This window comes from Strix aluco, chromosome Z (genome assembly GCF_031877795.1).
Source record: "Strix aluco isolate bStrAlu1 chromosome Z, bStrAlu1.hap1, whole genome shotgun sequence".
Taxonomy (NCBI): Eukaryota; Metazoa; Chordata; class Aves; order Strigiformes; family Strigidae; genus Strix; species Strix aluco.
The window spans coordinates 95,524,822-95,540,587 of NC_133971.1; the positions used below are offsets into that span (position 1 = coordinate 95,524,822).

Below are 15,766 nucleotides of genomic sequence, written 5' to 3' on the forward strand. Positions count from 1 at the left end.
ATGTCTTCCGCTTGATATTCTGGATGGGGGATGTATGAGCATATGGGAATACTTCAAGGGGCTGGTGTTCTGCATGAAGCTACATCGATGGGTTTGGTGGCTCAGGTAGATTGTACAGGATGTGGTGCCACATCCCTAAACTAACCCCCGTCCTCTGCCTATGTCCGACTCGTGATTTGAATCACTCTTGTGAACTTGCATGATGGGCAGAAGAGACCTCGACAACCTCCTTGTCTGGTAGTTCTGGGTTTAGACCTGATCTACCTGATCGTTGGTACCTCTTCATCCAGGCCAATGCGTTTTGTTTGAACTAGAGCAAGCAATTTTGAACCATTCGTTCAGAAAATGGCAGGTTTTGCCTATATTTCTGCCATTCTGTCTCACTTTTTAATTGAATTAGCCCATTCTTATCCATGCATAGGATGACTAGAAGCTTCTTTTTCTCCCTTATTCCAGCAGAGGTTTTGACAATGATGTTTGCACTGTTTCCTCTTGCTGCAGAAGGGCACGACATCACCATCCGAGTTTTTGGGGTAAACCCCAGCCTTTCCCCTCACCTCCCCTCTAACCCCACGGGCCGGTCTCTGCCTCAGCGACCCCGATGGCAGAGCAGCGGGGACCTGAGGCCGTGTCTGTGCAGTGAGATTGTGCCCTCCCCATCACCCCAGAAAACCCGCCCTGCAAACGAGCAGCTTCCTTTCCTGCGTTGCTAATTAACTCGGTGGGTGAATCCATAGAAAATCCTGCAGTTGTGACACCGACCGGCGCCTCGGGAGACCACAGCTGCCACCGTGGGAGAGGGGGACCTGCACGAAGCCGGGTCTTTTCCTTCAGACTGTTTTTCGGAGTTTATAAAAGTGATTCCGCATAAATTTTAAAGCAAATTTACAGCTAGCTCTGTTGAAACGCAGGAGTGGCTTGCTCAAAAGAGATGCAATTTGGGCCGGCGTGAAATATTTTTCTGTTTTGTTCTGGTTTTGCAATGTTTCTGTAGATAACGTGAAAATGTCCAGAGGAAACGTAGGGACAAGGGACGCACACAGAGGCAGTGTGATAAGCTGTTCTAAATCGCCTCAAATGAAGTTAAGATAATGAGACAGGTCTGTTCAAATCAGGGTGTTTTTTCCTATCGCAACAGCCCCAGGTACTGAAAAGGAACATTATTACATTTCCAACTGGCCAGCGCTTGCGAATTGCTGCTTCTGCAGCAAGTGAGAGTCACGGGAGACCAAGTCAAACTCAAGGAACTGATGAAGTTCAGCGCAGGCTTTGTTGTACATCTTTCCTCACCGCGAATAAATAAATGCAGATGCAGTATTTAGGGGCTGATGCTCAGCGTTTGCAACATCAAAGTGATCCTGGTTTGTTTCTGAACGGTTGGGCGCATCAAATATTTAAAACATCGTAACACAAGGAACTAGGGAAAACGGGTGCATTTTGAAGTTAAATAACAGATCTGATTTTAAAGAGTGATGCAAATCACTTGCAATTGCAGAGAGAATTTTTGACCAGGCGGAAACGATCAAGGTCATTATCTGCTGGCCTTGACAATGTTCTTTTTTCAGGAAAATAACATTTTCTGGGTCTGAAACAAATCTGCGGCAAGCCTCTGGATGAAAAATGTATTTTAATCCAGAAACTTAGTTGCAATAAGTAACTAAATAATCGGGGCTTTTCTTTTTAACATCATTTTGGGCAGAAGAGGATATTGGTTTCCGTTCAACCCTGTTCATTCTTCTTCTTCTTAACTAATTAGCCCCTGGCTATTGAATCATGGTGCAGAAAATATGAGCATATCCTGCTGAATTATTATGGTTTAGGAAACGTATAATGGATTAAATATCCTATTGGCATAAGATGATCGAGTTTTGTTGAGCTTAGTGGAGTTACACTGGCAGCCACCAAGAGGTGAGCTCTGTCTCTGTGTACGAGTGCATAGACTAGACTAGATTAGGCCAGACTAGAATAGACTAGAATATTTCTGTTAGAAGGGACCTACAACCATCTAGTCCAACACCCAGCGAGCACACAAACCAGAGGAAGGGGTGAGGGGAGCTCCTGGGGACCTGAACTGTTCGTAGATGCCCAGCACAACTGGGAGAGGATGTGGGTGGTGGCAGAGAGGAGGAGGAAGGGGAGAAAGCAGCATAGACATGGAAGACTGACTCATTAAATAAATCTGTGATATGTGCCTTATCTAATGAACTTGTGGGCCTTATGTCACTAAGTCAACTGTTTGCTCCAGATTCACCTTGGTCACATAGCCAGGTTTTGTGTTCTAATCTAAATAAGCTCTTTACAAACATTTTATGCTGCTGCTTGTGCATTTAGTCTGGGTGGGGTTTTTTTTATGCCGAGGGCCAAGAAACATGCTTGATACTATTTAAAACATACAGAAAGTTTCTCCTCAAAGAACCTTGGCAATTCAGGCAGTACTTTGGTCAAGGACAGGATGAGAAAGAATATGAAATACGCTAGCAACACTTTGTCATTACTCAGTTCAGACATAGCCATGTCTGATTGATTGCTTTCATTAAATATCATTAATTGCTCCTGACAGCCCTTTGGTCTTATGTGTGTTAAGGCCCCCCGCACACTTTGGCACATCGCACGCCCCAGCGACCAAAATCCTACCTGATGCGTGAGACTTGTTAGGCCAGCTTAAGAAAACAGCGTGCCCCAGCCCTTAGAGCCCCACGCTGAGTTAAGCAAGACTAAAGCAGACCGAGCGCACTTGCGTGAGAACTTCATAGCAGTTTAATGAGGTTGAATCTACATTAATTTAGCTTGCATTAGTGAGATGAAAAATGACGCTGTTAATGCTTTGTGAAAAACCACAACTGAGCCGCAAGAACTGGTTTAAGACAACTTACTTAAAGGCATACACCGGTTTTGCTGAACGGAGTTAAAATGATTATTTTTTTTTTTCCCTTCCGAGTAGAGCAGGCCTTAAAGAAAAATTTGAATAAGAAATCATTATCTGGGATAATTAAAGGAAAAACAGGGGAAGAGAGAGAGTTGGCTGCAACTTCTTCCTTATTGCTGGAGAAGAGTGAAGCTATGCCTAGCTGGGCAGCTGCTGCCAGCTGGGATTTGTTCCCGGCTGCGGGCACAGGGAGAGCAGGTGAGATAACATATTTGCTTTCATTGTGGTGCAATATCGCAGCTAATGCAAATATGCTCGTCACAGGGAACGTAAATACCACATCCTGCTAGTACTTCCAAAGGAGATCCAGCCCTTTTTTTAAAAAAACAGCGTATCAGGAAATACCACCCTTTCATTATTAACGTTGTATGATCTTCTCTAATAACTCGGTGAAGTACTTGTTCAGTCACTGCTGTTTCACATGAAATTTTTCTATCTGGAAAGAACAGGATCCGCACACATTTCCTGTGTTCTTGTGAATAACGCCGAATTTTAATTGTTAAGAGGAATAAGCAGGAAACTGGGCTGCTAAGTAAGACATTTGCCTTGAATTTATGGGACCCAAAAGAAACACAACTCCCATAGTTTTATTCAACATTTAGCAGCCTAGAGGAGATAAAGAGGAAACTTATCTAGAAACTGCAAGGGCTTTAGAGAAATGCTTCTGTCTGAAACCGTCCGTCATAGCAAAACATTTCCAGTTATATAAAAAGAGCTGGCAACCAGCAGAGTTACTAATTGCCTGTGTGGCCAAACTGAATCACTGCTGATTGCGAGCCAATTTGTCAGCTACTGTGTGGGTGCAAAGTTCTGAGCTGTGAGGCCTCAAAGAAATGTTTGCCAACAGTTTGATCTCCTCTGTCTACGAGCACTGGGCATTTAGCAGCGGGGAGAGGGGCAAACGGAGCAGCGATAACCCGTTTAGGAATGTTGAAGGGAGGTAACGCTGGCAACCGGTCTGACTGATCTTCAACTGAGTGGTTGCTGTTCCCAGCTGAGCTGCATGGGAAGTATTTTTCAAAAAGGACGTGTGCGCCGTTGGTAAGAAGGTTTATTCGTAAGCTGTGCAGCCCAAAGAAGAAAAAACTCAGAAAAACTCTTTTTCTCACAGTAGTGACAGCACCGTTTTGAAACACGGCCAGTAACAATCCCCAGCGAAGGGCAGAAACCATTTAAACAGACTCTAAGTGCTAGAAAGTGGGACTGGGTGCAGCTGGATCATCCTCCTGGGATCATGGAAGGTCCCCTGCAGCTATCCCAGTATCGGGACAGACAGAAATCAAACCAGAACAAATAACAGCAGAGGGTTCCTATATGTTCACGTAGGGTGTGAAGCTCAAACTCCCATTTTTTGCTCCTCACCCGATGGTGTGTTTTACTGACCGGCTTTAGCGGTGTGACACCTCAGCCTTCGCCGTCACATCTCAGCAATGACCTCACGCACGCAAAAATGACACGTAAAAGAGAAATTATAAACTTCACAGTACGTTCTGCCGAAACTATGACAAGTCCAAGGATTTGAGTGAAATTATTAGCACTCACTCTGAACATGCAGCTCTGCCACCCGAGGGCTTTGCAATGTGCTATAACCTTGACAGAATAAGCACGCAGGGTAACACCAGCCCTTATTTTTCTGTGCTGTTCTCACTCAGCTCTCTCCCTCTCCTGCCTAGTGCGTTCTTATCTTTAAAGCAGATATTTTGGGGCCAAACTCTGCTAGTACTATGTGCTGGTTATCAGCAGCATAGTGCAAATGCTGTACTTGTTTTCCACGTTAACACCAATAACCTGGGAGGCTTCTCGGGTGCTCTGCAATGCAGACATCAAATTCATTTTAAGTTAGAGTAAAGAGTTACCCTCGTGTAATGACAAGCCTGTAGCAGAAATTATTATAACTGTGCTGCTGGGCTGTATGAGCTCACTGAAGGTAGCCCAATCCTAGGATTGACATGTGGAAGCGCTTCAGAAAGAGCTGCGCTTTAGCTATAAAATGCTGGGTTGTTGGGGTTTTTTTTGGCTCCGAAATACTGGAGGGTTTTTTAGCTACAAAATACTGGGGGTTTTTTTTCAGTAGCACAGAGTAATTGCGTTAGCAGTGACTGGATTAGCACTGGATGAACTCTTGTAGCTGCACCGCTCGATCCTCGCAGCATTGGGACGCCGGAGTAGCGACAGGGTTTGAAACACAACCCAGCTGGCCAACTGTCTTGGATTGAGTTTTGGGAACTAAATTTTGAGTTTTTTACAGCAGCCCCAAGGAGAAGGACTTGGCGGGGCTGGGGGGTGGAAAACTGCCTGTGAGCCAGCAACGTGCGCTGGCAGCCCAGAAAGCCACCCGTGTGCTGGGCTGCACCCAGAGCAGTGTGGGCAGCAGGGCGATGGGGGGGATTCTCCCCCTCTGCTCCGCTCTGGTGAGACCCCCCTGCAGTGCTGGGTCCAGCTCTGGGGGCACCAACAGCAGAAGGACACGGAGCTGCTCGAGCGGGGCCAGAGGAGGCCATGAAGATGCTGGGGGGGCTGGAGCACCCCCCTGTGAGGACAGGCTGAGAGAGTTGGGGGGTTCAGCTGGAGAAGAGAAGGCTCCGGGGAGACCTTAGAGCGGCCTCCCAGGACTGAAAGGGGCTACAGGAAAGGGGGGAGGGACTCTTGATCAGGGGGGTAGGGATAGGATGAGGGGGAACGGTTTTAAACTGAAAGAGGGGAGATTTAGATGAGATGTAAGGAAGAAATTCTTCCCTGTGAGGGTGGTGAGGCCCTGGCACGGGTTGCCCAGAGAAGCTGTGGCTGCCCCCTCCCTGGAAGGGTTCAAGGCCAGGTTGGACGGGGCTTTGGGCAACCTGGGCTAGTGGAAGGTGTCCCTGCCCGGGGCAGGGGGGTGGCACTGGGTGATCTTTAAGGTCCCTTCCAACCCAAACCAGTCTGTGATTCTATGAACTAGGAGGTGGATTAAAGGGAAAATTTGAGTTAACCTGAGCTAGCAAGGCTGTGGAAAGCAGCCCTTTAACGCCTTCCCCTAAGGATTGAGGGGGGTGAGCACTAATAGGTTACAGCTGCTCTTTGCTCTGGATCAGGGCCGCTCCCCTGGTAAAACCTGAACACCCATTTAACCCATGGCAGGGCACAAGTTGGGACTGGCCTTCCTCCTCCTCCTCCTCCTCCTCAAGCAGTGTTGGCCCTGCTCGCAGGCCGAGGAAAGCCGATGGCTGGGTCCTGCTTGGAGCAGAGACTCTCCCTCAGAGCAAAGATGCTGCTCAAGCCCCTGGTTTCCTCGGAGAGGGGGGAAAGCTGGAAACCTGCCACTGGAGAGGGAGGGAAAATCAGGAATGGTGGGGGCTTGTGTGTGGGGGTCCCTGGCCTGAGGGAAAATCAGAAATGGGGGGGGGTCTAGTTGGGGGGGGGTCACTCAGCTGAGGGAAAATCAGGGATGGGGGGTCCCTGGCCTGAGGGAAAATCAGGGATGCGGGGTCCATCAGCTGAGGGAAAATCAGGGAGGGGGGATCTAGTTTGGGGGTTCCCTGGCCTGAGGGAACATGAGGGATGGGGGGGTCCCTCAACTGAGGGAAAATGAGGGATGGGGGGTCCCTTACCTGAGGGAAAATCAGGGAGGGGGGGTCTAGTGTGGGGGTTCCCTCGCCTGAGGGAAAATGAGGGATGGCGTATCCCTGGTCTAAGGGAAAATCAGGGATGAGTGATAGAGTGCAGGGGGGTCCTCGCCTGAGGGAAAACCAGGGAGGGGGGGTTTTACTGTGAGACCCCTTTTCCCAGTCTCTGAGGGCCCCGCGTTTTCCCGCCCGGAGGGAGGGCTGCTCCCCGTCTCGCTCCCACAGGTTTTAGCGTCTCAGGAAGAGACACCCGCAGCAGGGCGGGCCGGGGGGTGCTTCCCCTCAGGAGAACCCGGTTGTGTGCGTGTGTGTGTGTGTTCCACCCTCCCGCTTCATCCCCTTCCGTCCCGTCCCCGCCCCGCCGCCGGCAGCCGCCCGCCTCGGCCCCGGGGCCGGCAGCGACGCCTCCGCCTCAGCCCAGCCTCGGCGCCGGGCTCCCGCAGAGGGAGGTGCTCCGCGCCTCGCTCGTCTCCCTTTCGCCGCCGACAGCGAGGGAAGAAGCGCGGCGGCTCCCGGAGAACAGGTCTCTGCCGCCGGCGGGTGAAGGGAAGGGCGGGAACAGCGGCCACCTTGGCCGGCCTCGCTTCCCGCCGTTACCGCGGCCCGCGGAGGCCGGGCGGTGGGCCAGGCCCGCGGTGGGGCGGCCCCGGGATTTGGGGGCTGGAGGGAGGGTAAAATGGAGATCGGGGGTGGGGAGGCGGGTTGCGGGATTTAAAATCGCTTGGGGAAGGTGAGCACGGAGCCCGGCCAGCCGCTCCGCTCCAGCCCGCGGCCCGGGGCGGCCGCCCCGGGCCGCGGGCTGGAGCGGGGCGGCAGGCGGGAGTCCCACCCCCGACATGCAGCCACTGTCGCGACAGTGTTCCCCTCATGACAACGAAGGGGGGGGGGGGGGGTGGGGGGGCGTGAGAGGGTGTCTAGATGTCTGGCACATCCTGCGTTTTGAGCTGGCAGGTTTTGTGAATGTCAAAGACCCGGCTCGTAGGAAGGGAAGGGCATCTCGTGAATGATGCGTCTAAAGCCTAAAATGAATTCGTAACAAGGCGCTTTTATTCCGGAATGTCCAAATATAGTTACCCCGAAATAGTTCTTCCGTGAGCAGACACGTTTTTACGGCGCAGTGTCTGCTGTCGTTTCTTAATTTGGGGGGAGGAATGGGATGAGAATATGGTATGAAGTATATAAAAAGATCAGCAGAGACGGAAGCAGAATGCACTGTTTCATTTAAAAAAAAAATACCCAACTGCTTCCGAAATACCGTGAACTGGTATTTCTATTGTTACGCCAATGTATGGTTAATACTCTTTTATACCTACTCAATCCTATTATTGCAGAGAGGCTTCTTTCATGCAGTTTTATGCACTTTGCAGGGGCCACGGAAACAGATTTGGTCCTTAAATTCGTAGCCAAGCCCAACTTCTGCAGAGTTTAACTGAAGCGACTTTGCGAGCGGCTGTGGCAGGAGGAGAAAGGCAGGTACACGGAGTAGCAGAGAAAGAGTTTGCCTCTTCTGAACTCTAGTATAAAAGTTCTTTTAAAGTAGCTTTGTGCCGTGGGCTGTAGGCGCAAAAAAAAAAAAAAAATTGCCAAAGGTAAAATGAATTGCATACTTGCAGGCATATGGGGGGAAAAAAGGCCTGAGTCTTGGAGTTATGCTAATTCACACCAGTGAGAGAGAGTGTGATTCCTCTTTCAGTTCTTTAATCAGACTTTGACTCAAAGGAGAAACAGTTTTCCCATGCTGAAAAACTCTTCTCAACAAATCTGGTGGGTTTTGGCTGCGTGTGAAGTTCTCAAGATGGGGTGTTACAAGTAAATGCGCAAGAAGGCACTGTTGGCAGTTTTGCACACAGCGTTGTTGGAAAGCTCTGTTAAAACATGGTGCTAGGGAAGTTTGAACAGCTGCAGAGAAAAGCGACAGCTCTCATGGTGTGGTGCTTATTTTTGCCTTCAAAGAAACAGCAATATATTGCAGCCTGCTAAAATGTGCGAACTGGGGAGTAGCAACATGCTCCCTTAGAGCGTGCCTAGAAACTGCTAAGGCTGACATATGACAACCTGGTCATTACTGAAATACATGCTGTCACTGTTTAAAGCTGGCATCATAGCGTCTCGAAAAATATCCTGCCCTTGAGAGCACATCACAAAATACAGTTGTACACTGCTTACCTGTATATCCGTGAGCCCTGCCTGCTAAAAGTCCGAATTTGCATTTGCAAGAGGTCTTTTTTATTTTTTATTCTGGGAGAAGCTGGGCTTTTCTCACTCTTTGTGCGTTGCAGCCTCAATTTTCCAAGCTGATTTTCCTGTTAGCATGCAGCAGGTTTTTGGTCTCAGAACTGCTGCTGTAAGTACACGTCGTGCTGGTTCCCACGAAAGCGTTAGGTTTGCTCCTTCATTAAGAAACAAAATAGCCAAGAGTAATTCAGCACAAAGTCTGTGGTTTGCATTTTGTCTGCTGAAATGCAGCACAGGGAAGCAACATGGGCAGTAGTAGCGTAACGCAGGGGGTCTGCGGTTGATTTGGGTGGAATTGGGACAAAGTTTGAGCCTGGCAGTGGGTCCTTCCCCCCTGCCACTCCTGTGGCCTGGGTGGGGGTACCTGTGTCCAGCAGCCGAGTACTCCCTGCTGCGATACTCCCTGTGCTCTGTCCTGGTGAACTATGGCTGTGAAATGGCCGGACAGCGTGGAAATAGCCCATTTCAGTGATCTAAACCACAGGTTTATCAAGCAGTGGATAATTCTCCGGGGTGACTGATAGAGAGTGAACCACGTAATCTTGAAATTTCCTGTCAGGAAAGGAGCTTTAAGATGTACGTTTCCTGTTGAATCTTGAAGAACTGGCTAATTCCTGTAGGTTAGAGGGATAAAACTCATTGCTAATCTTGCTTGTGGCAGCTCCTAACTCACTCCTCGGTCTCGCCCTCAAAACCTTTCATGTGTTTGTCTGCCCCTAAGCCCCCGTGTCCGCTCCTGGTGCCATTGGCGTGGTTCAGGCAGGGCTGGTGTTAACCAGGGTGGGGTGAGCACGGCTGTTTCTTGCGAGGCAGAGGAGAACCAGCTAACGTGAGAGCTGAGGAAGGGGTGTTCCTGGTGTCTGCCTGCCCTGTCCTCCTGCGAGCAGAAGGCCGCTGGTGCAGGGTGAGGAGAAGCACACGCGGGGAAGCTCGCAGGTGTGAGCGATAGCCCAGGAGGAGCATCATGGGGAGTTGAGAAGACAGGCAAGAGAAGACCTTTCTCCTCTCTGGTACAGCCTCAGCTGGAGGAGAAAAATAACTGTTCTCTCTGCAGCTTTAAGGGGTTAAAACTTCGGGGATAACCAATTTATGCCCAAGCAGTACAATAGACTTTAATTCCTCAAACCTTTCACGGAATAATCAGCTTGCAAAGAAGAAATGATTTACTGTTTCAAAAGCAGTGATTTAAACGTCTAACAGCCATTAGCTTGTTAGAACTAATGACTTTCTATCTGGAGGAACCTTCTTTACAATTGGCAGTCCTTAAAGAGCCACAGTAAATGGGATCAGATTATTTGACAAGCCAAACCATTTTGATCCCTGCTGTATGTTTTTATTTAAACAGGATGATACAGGGAGTGGAAATCTGCCTCGCTGTATGGAGGGAAGTGTATCTGCTGTTGTGGCTAATTATTGCAGAGATTATTTAAGGGGACACTCCAAGAGTTGGAGCTTTCCAAGCCTGTCCTACGCAATAGGGAACAAAAGACATTAATTTTCATTAATTTTCATGCCAAAAATCTTTACCTGTCTGACAGCAAAAGGGAAACTGCTCTGAGGATTGCAGAAGGGCCTGTAGGAAGTGCAATCAAATGTATCTGCCTGCACAGCGTTCCCCGGGGTGAGGTGTGAGCTGAGTGTGCAGGCGGCAGGGCCAGCCTCTGGCCTTTTGGGATGTGAGAGAACCCTGTGAAGCTGCACTTCAGCCACCAAAAAAGCCTCCGTGTTTCTAGGTGAGTCCCTGCACAGGCCTGCGATGCAGCCAGGTGAGTTTGCCAGCCTAAGGGAGGTTTGCTATTAAAGGAACTGAAAACCTAGCCCAAAGAGTTTTGGGAAAAGCAGTGATGTGTAGAAATATGGATCTGTCCAGGGTGCAGCCAGCCAACAGCTTAAATTGCTGTAATGGCAGCTTTGGTTTTCACTAAAGCTATGTACTTTTTTTTCCCCCCTTTAGTATCCATACAGCCCATTATCTGTAGGCAGCACGAAGTAGAAGTTCTCCCAGTCTTAATCTTGATTCAGACTTTCCATTAGAGACTTCGCTATGAAGATGCTCCAGAAGACAGGTTTGGCTTCATTCGGGGATCAGTTAGAGGGCTAACAATGGCCCCTGGCTCATGGTGATCAGCCCTGTGTTCCCCTGCTGCTTCCCAGAATATTTTTGGCAGGAGATTAGAAAGGATCTACGGTAACAAAGCCGAGCAACCTTTGGGCTGGCTTAACTGTAAGGCAGTAACTGGTTAGTGGAGCAACGCTGTTGCGTACCGTCAGAGGACGGCCCTAACTATCGGGACAGGCTTTCTAAGCTGTGGAGTTGACTTTCCTCCCTCCACCCCCTTGCTCTTTACTCTGTTGATAACTGTTCGTGGCACACATTGATTCATGTATGCAGGAGGAAGGGTAGTGTTATAAAAAACACGAGTAGCTGGCAAACGTTCAGGGCTTTTAGATGTAATCATCCAGTTTGGAGTCTTCATCGGCGTATCAGGGTTCCTAAATTTAAATAGAGATCTGCAGAAAAACAGTGTAACAGTCACGTGCTTGGTGGCAAAGGCTGGGCTTTGTCAAAGGAGTTTTACAAAAGATTTATGATGAGTTTTGGATTCAAAGCATGAATTTGATAAGGTCAGGGAGAGACCAAGTATGGATAATGATACCATGCTTCTGCAGTTAAAAGGGAAGTCTAGCCCACTTCGTGTCTTTCCAATAACTATATTAGCTCATAAATTTTCATCGAGTTTATTTTTTTTTTTTTCCCCTGACACACAGACAGATAAATAACATGATGAAGGGTAGGCTTCGCTTGCTCTCCGGAGAGCAGCAGAGACACGGAGGGTTTGAACAGCAGGTCAGCAGGGAGCTGCTCAGCGTCTCTCCCGGAATCTGCGGCGTGTTGGGAAGTGACCCTGCGCTTGTGAGGTTAGAATATTTGCCATCTGGGTTATTTTACAGTGGCAGGATTGTGCTGCCTTTTGCAAAATCCATTTTGGGCTTGTGTATTTTGCGGGTATTTTGTAAGCGATCGTTATTTTCTGCTCAGTAGCACAGTTATATTTGTGTAGTCAATCAAGTGTGATAGACTGGATTACGGGTTAAATACAGACCTACCGTGGCACAGTCAACCCAGAACTAATTCCTGTGCTTACCAAGCAGGTTTTTGAAGTGGTGAAATAGAGGAAAATATGTTTGGTTGCTTGTGTTGTAACTCACCTCGCACCATGTGTTTGGCGTAGAGGAAAAAAACACCACGGAAATATCGTGACAACAGCCTCCCGTAATGGTTGGCCATGCTCCTTGTCTTTGCCTTTTTTTTTTTTCTTTTTTTTGTATTGCGTCTATTTTTCATATTGATTAATACCGAAAATGACTGAATTAGTCACTCTTCTCCCTTGCCCACACAAATGTAAATATGTATTTGCTGTCTGTGCCTGCAGCGAGAGAGTTTTTGGGCAGCAATGCCTGGAAGGGAAAGGCTTCAGCGCTGCTCTTCCCTCTTTAGCTACGAGTTGGGGTGGTGGAGCGTGCCGGGTGAGAAAAGGACCCCAAAAGCTGTGGGTATGTGGCTGAAAAACACGAATGGACGTGGAGGGGTGAGAGCGTGCTGCTTGGTTTATTCCAAATAACACCTGCGGGCCGTGCGGCCACGTGAATGGGTTCTAGCTTAGGAAATGTCTATTTAAAAAGCGGGGTTTGGAGATTTTGCTGGTGTTGCTTGTGTGAACCCTCGCTGCGGGCTTCTCCTGACTTGAAGGGGGGTTTAAAGTGGAATTCTTGGGGATTTAAAGTGGAATTCTTGAGGGCTCCTTTGGGGGCACATGCGAGGAGCACGGTGACAAACTCCCCTTCTTACCTGTGGAGTTATGCTCAGTTGTGGAGTTACGCTGAGCCTGTGCTCCACTGGGTGAAGGCTGAAAATCCATATATTTAAAGAACTTCTAAAACGCAGTACGTTCTGTATATATTTCTTTATTAAAAAGGGTATCCTGGCTTACTAAAAGCGAGTAGTACGTGGCTGTGGCTTGCCAAGAGTCTTTTACATACTGAAGCCTGAAACTGTCTGCGCTCAAACGCTGCGAGGTGTCCATGCCAGCAAGCAGCCGTCTGGTCCTCCGGGGGTTTCCACTGTAAGGAAGAAAATGAGGAAGGATCATTTCTTTCACACCGATGCCACATTTGTTACGTATTGTTGCTCACGGCTCCTATATGGAAATTATTGTGCGTGCCTGACTTTTGAGCAGAGAAGCCAGCTTTAATTTCATCTCAGCGTAGCTCCAGTGAGTTGTTTGAATTTTTTTTTTTTTTTAATTTTTTTTTTGAGGGGAAAAAAATGTTTGGCTCATTGTGGGCCGTTTACTTGGCAGCTGTGAGGCTCTGCTTTTAGGCAGATGATTGCAGACAAATTACAGTGTGATGCTGGGATGACTGGAGTTTTATCTGATCTTTCCTACATCCTGTCTCTTTCTCCCGCTCGGGAAGGACTTGCGGGGCTACTTTCTGATAATGCACTCTTAAATTCATTCTCTGTTCCACTTTGCGTCGCAGACGTTCCTGTATGCCCTCTCTGCTAGGGAAGAGGTGTCTAACGAGGCTGCGTTAATGAGTTTGATGTTTATAATCTGGTCGGTGTGGGGTTCTCCGTTGGATGCTCCTTGGCAAGAGATGCTCTCCCACAGCAAGAGAGTAACAGATTGTGGGGTTTTGAGGGCGACACGGGACTGGAGTTGAGTTCTTTGCTGTACTGATTGTGGCTGGGATAGAGTTAATACCAGTCAGAATCTCGAGGATGAAAGAAAAGGAGGTTTTCTGGTGTTCCCGCAGAAGACCGGGGGAGGCTTTCTGCTCATGCTGCAGAGCTTTGCGTTTCTGTTCAAAGGAGCTAAAAACTTCAAAGACCAGCCACGTCCAGGTCAGTCTTGGGATGTCTTTCTGCTACAGCCCGTATGATTTGTTTAGGAGGGTGGACGGAGCTAGAAATAATTCATTTCAAAACTCCCTTTACGTAGCGACTCTGATTTCCAACAGGAACCTGCTGCTGTCAGTGGTTTTTGTCTCCTAGAAGTGACTCGAACAGGAAACCTAGCAGGCATCCTGTCCCCCCACGGATCAGCTTTGCCTAGCTCTCTGCTCTTTTCTCGGTTGGGAGTCTCCGTGCAGCTCTTTATTTATCAGAAACGTAACGGTATGTCTGTGGGGTGCTGGGGAATGAGAACGGCTCTTCTTGGTGGCACCATGCTAAACTGGGTCAGTGCCCACCTGCCTCTCAGGCCTTTGCCCAGTGATTTTTAAACCACGGGTTGGTGTTGGGCTCATCCCTCTTGGTGGCAAGCACCAAGGTTGTCACCTCCATCCAACTGCTGACCCCAAAAGGATCCAGGAGCGGGATCTCCGGAGCGAAAGGATGGGGCCGCAGGGTCATCTTCACGCGGGCCAGTAGCTTTGCCTGCGCTTAGGCCTGTCATGCCGTGCCCCGGGGCGCGATGGCTCGTGGCACACGCCAGAAAAAGCCAAATGGGGTCGGTTTGTAGCTTTTTGGTGCTATTGGATCTCTTAGGCTGTTGCTGCGCTCTTGGAACTGCTTTCAGTAAGTGACAGTTCTGGTGTACGTGTGCTGTGCCTCCAGTACCGCCATCCCTGAGTTGGCCCTCAGCGCAGCAGTGATTTTTTTTTTTTTCTGAGTGTTTTTACATTTAAAAAAAAAAAAAAGCTTGGATGAATAGTATTGGTGCCGATTTATTTTGCTGCAGAGGGAACGAATCTCTTGCTGACCAGCTGCTGGTACAATATGTGCGCTGGGATTTTATATCCTGCGTTTTCTTGAGCTAGCGCTATTTATACGTGATTTTTGTGTGTTGGACTTTTAACTTGGAGTGTGTCAAGGGAAATAATCTTATTTTCTGAAACTCTCATTGCACGCCTAACTTTTCCTTGATGATATTCCCATTAGCTGGTTATGTAATGGCTGAACTCCTTTCAACAACTCTCCATTAATGAGCAAATGTGTTATCAGAAGATCTAGCAGATAGGCTCTTTGATTAGGAAAGGCTTTTAAAATTAAAAAATCTGCAGAGTTTGAAATTTAGATGTTTTAAAGTTTTTCAAACTTCCAATTCTGAGAGATGAAAAGCGTGACTAACAGGCCGTGGTTTGAGGTTAGGTTCGTCAGAAATTCAGCCTGCTTAATTTGGTTTTACCACACATATGAACATCTTGAGATGAAAAAGAGTTTCTGAACTGAAACCATTTTCCTGTGGAGTTTGTTCCCAGTCAAAAGTAATTTTTTTTTTCCACATGCAATTTAGATTTCCATGAACTGCCTTTCTCCCAGTTTTTAAGGAACATGCTATGAATGGAAGAAGAAAACCAAACTTACAACTCTTCTCCTCCCCGTCCCTTTCCATGCACTGGGGTGGGTCTTCCGGAGCGGAGTTCAGCGGCGATTCAGAACGAGCTGCTGGCTGGTGCCGAGATGCTCCTTCAGGTGGAGGGGTGAGGGCAAAGGCATGATACCCGAGGAGTAGATTTTCCTCTCCCCGTAGGCTATAAATGAAAGGCTTAAGGTTTGGTTGGTTTATCTGAAGCCATATCTCTCTATCGAGAGAATGTTCTCTGGAGTGTCTGCTGACAAGTGCCAGATTTTAAATGATCTTTCACGCTGCAGTTAGAGAACATTAAATAGGGAGGGAACAAAATAATCCATCAAGAAACAAGATGCTGCTTCTGGTCTAGATGAGAATCTTGTCTGCCAAGAAAGCAGAAGAGTGTTTTTTAAATCAGGCTCAGTCTAGATGCACAGCCTGGAAGAAACGTCACATTTATCATCCTCTGGCTGTTGGCCATGTTGGCAGAGAGGGTTGGGTGGGATGGTCAGGAGCCGCGTCTGGGTTTTTGTAAAGCTTCACTGGTTCCATGGTATTAGCGAGACAGCGGAGGCTTCCGAATTAGAGGGTGAGATGGTGTTAGTCGAGTGGAAAGTTGGTTTTGGTCTGGGTGGGTTGACTGAGCC

At 48.3% G+C, this 15,766-nt stretch overlaps 1 protein-coding gene across 3 annotated transcripts in view; it reads left to right on the forward strand.

Moving 5' to 3' along the window:
* Positions 1-15,766, forward strand: part of LOC141918551 (ras-related protein Rab-27B) — a 49,953-nt gene that overhangs the window by 18,859 nt on the left and 15,328 nt on the right. Inside the window, exon 1 of one of the 3 annotated variants that reach the window (XM_074813189.1) lies at positions 6,912-7,051. The exons of the other annotated variants lie outside the window; for them this stretch is intronic. The gene's annotated coding sequence lies outside the window, so the exon portion shown is untranslated. Of the gene's footprint in view, positions 1-6,911; positions 7,052-15,766 lie in introns of those variants that run through there. 3 annotated transcript variants of the gene reach the window in all.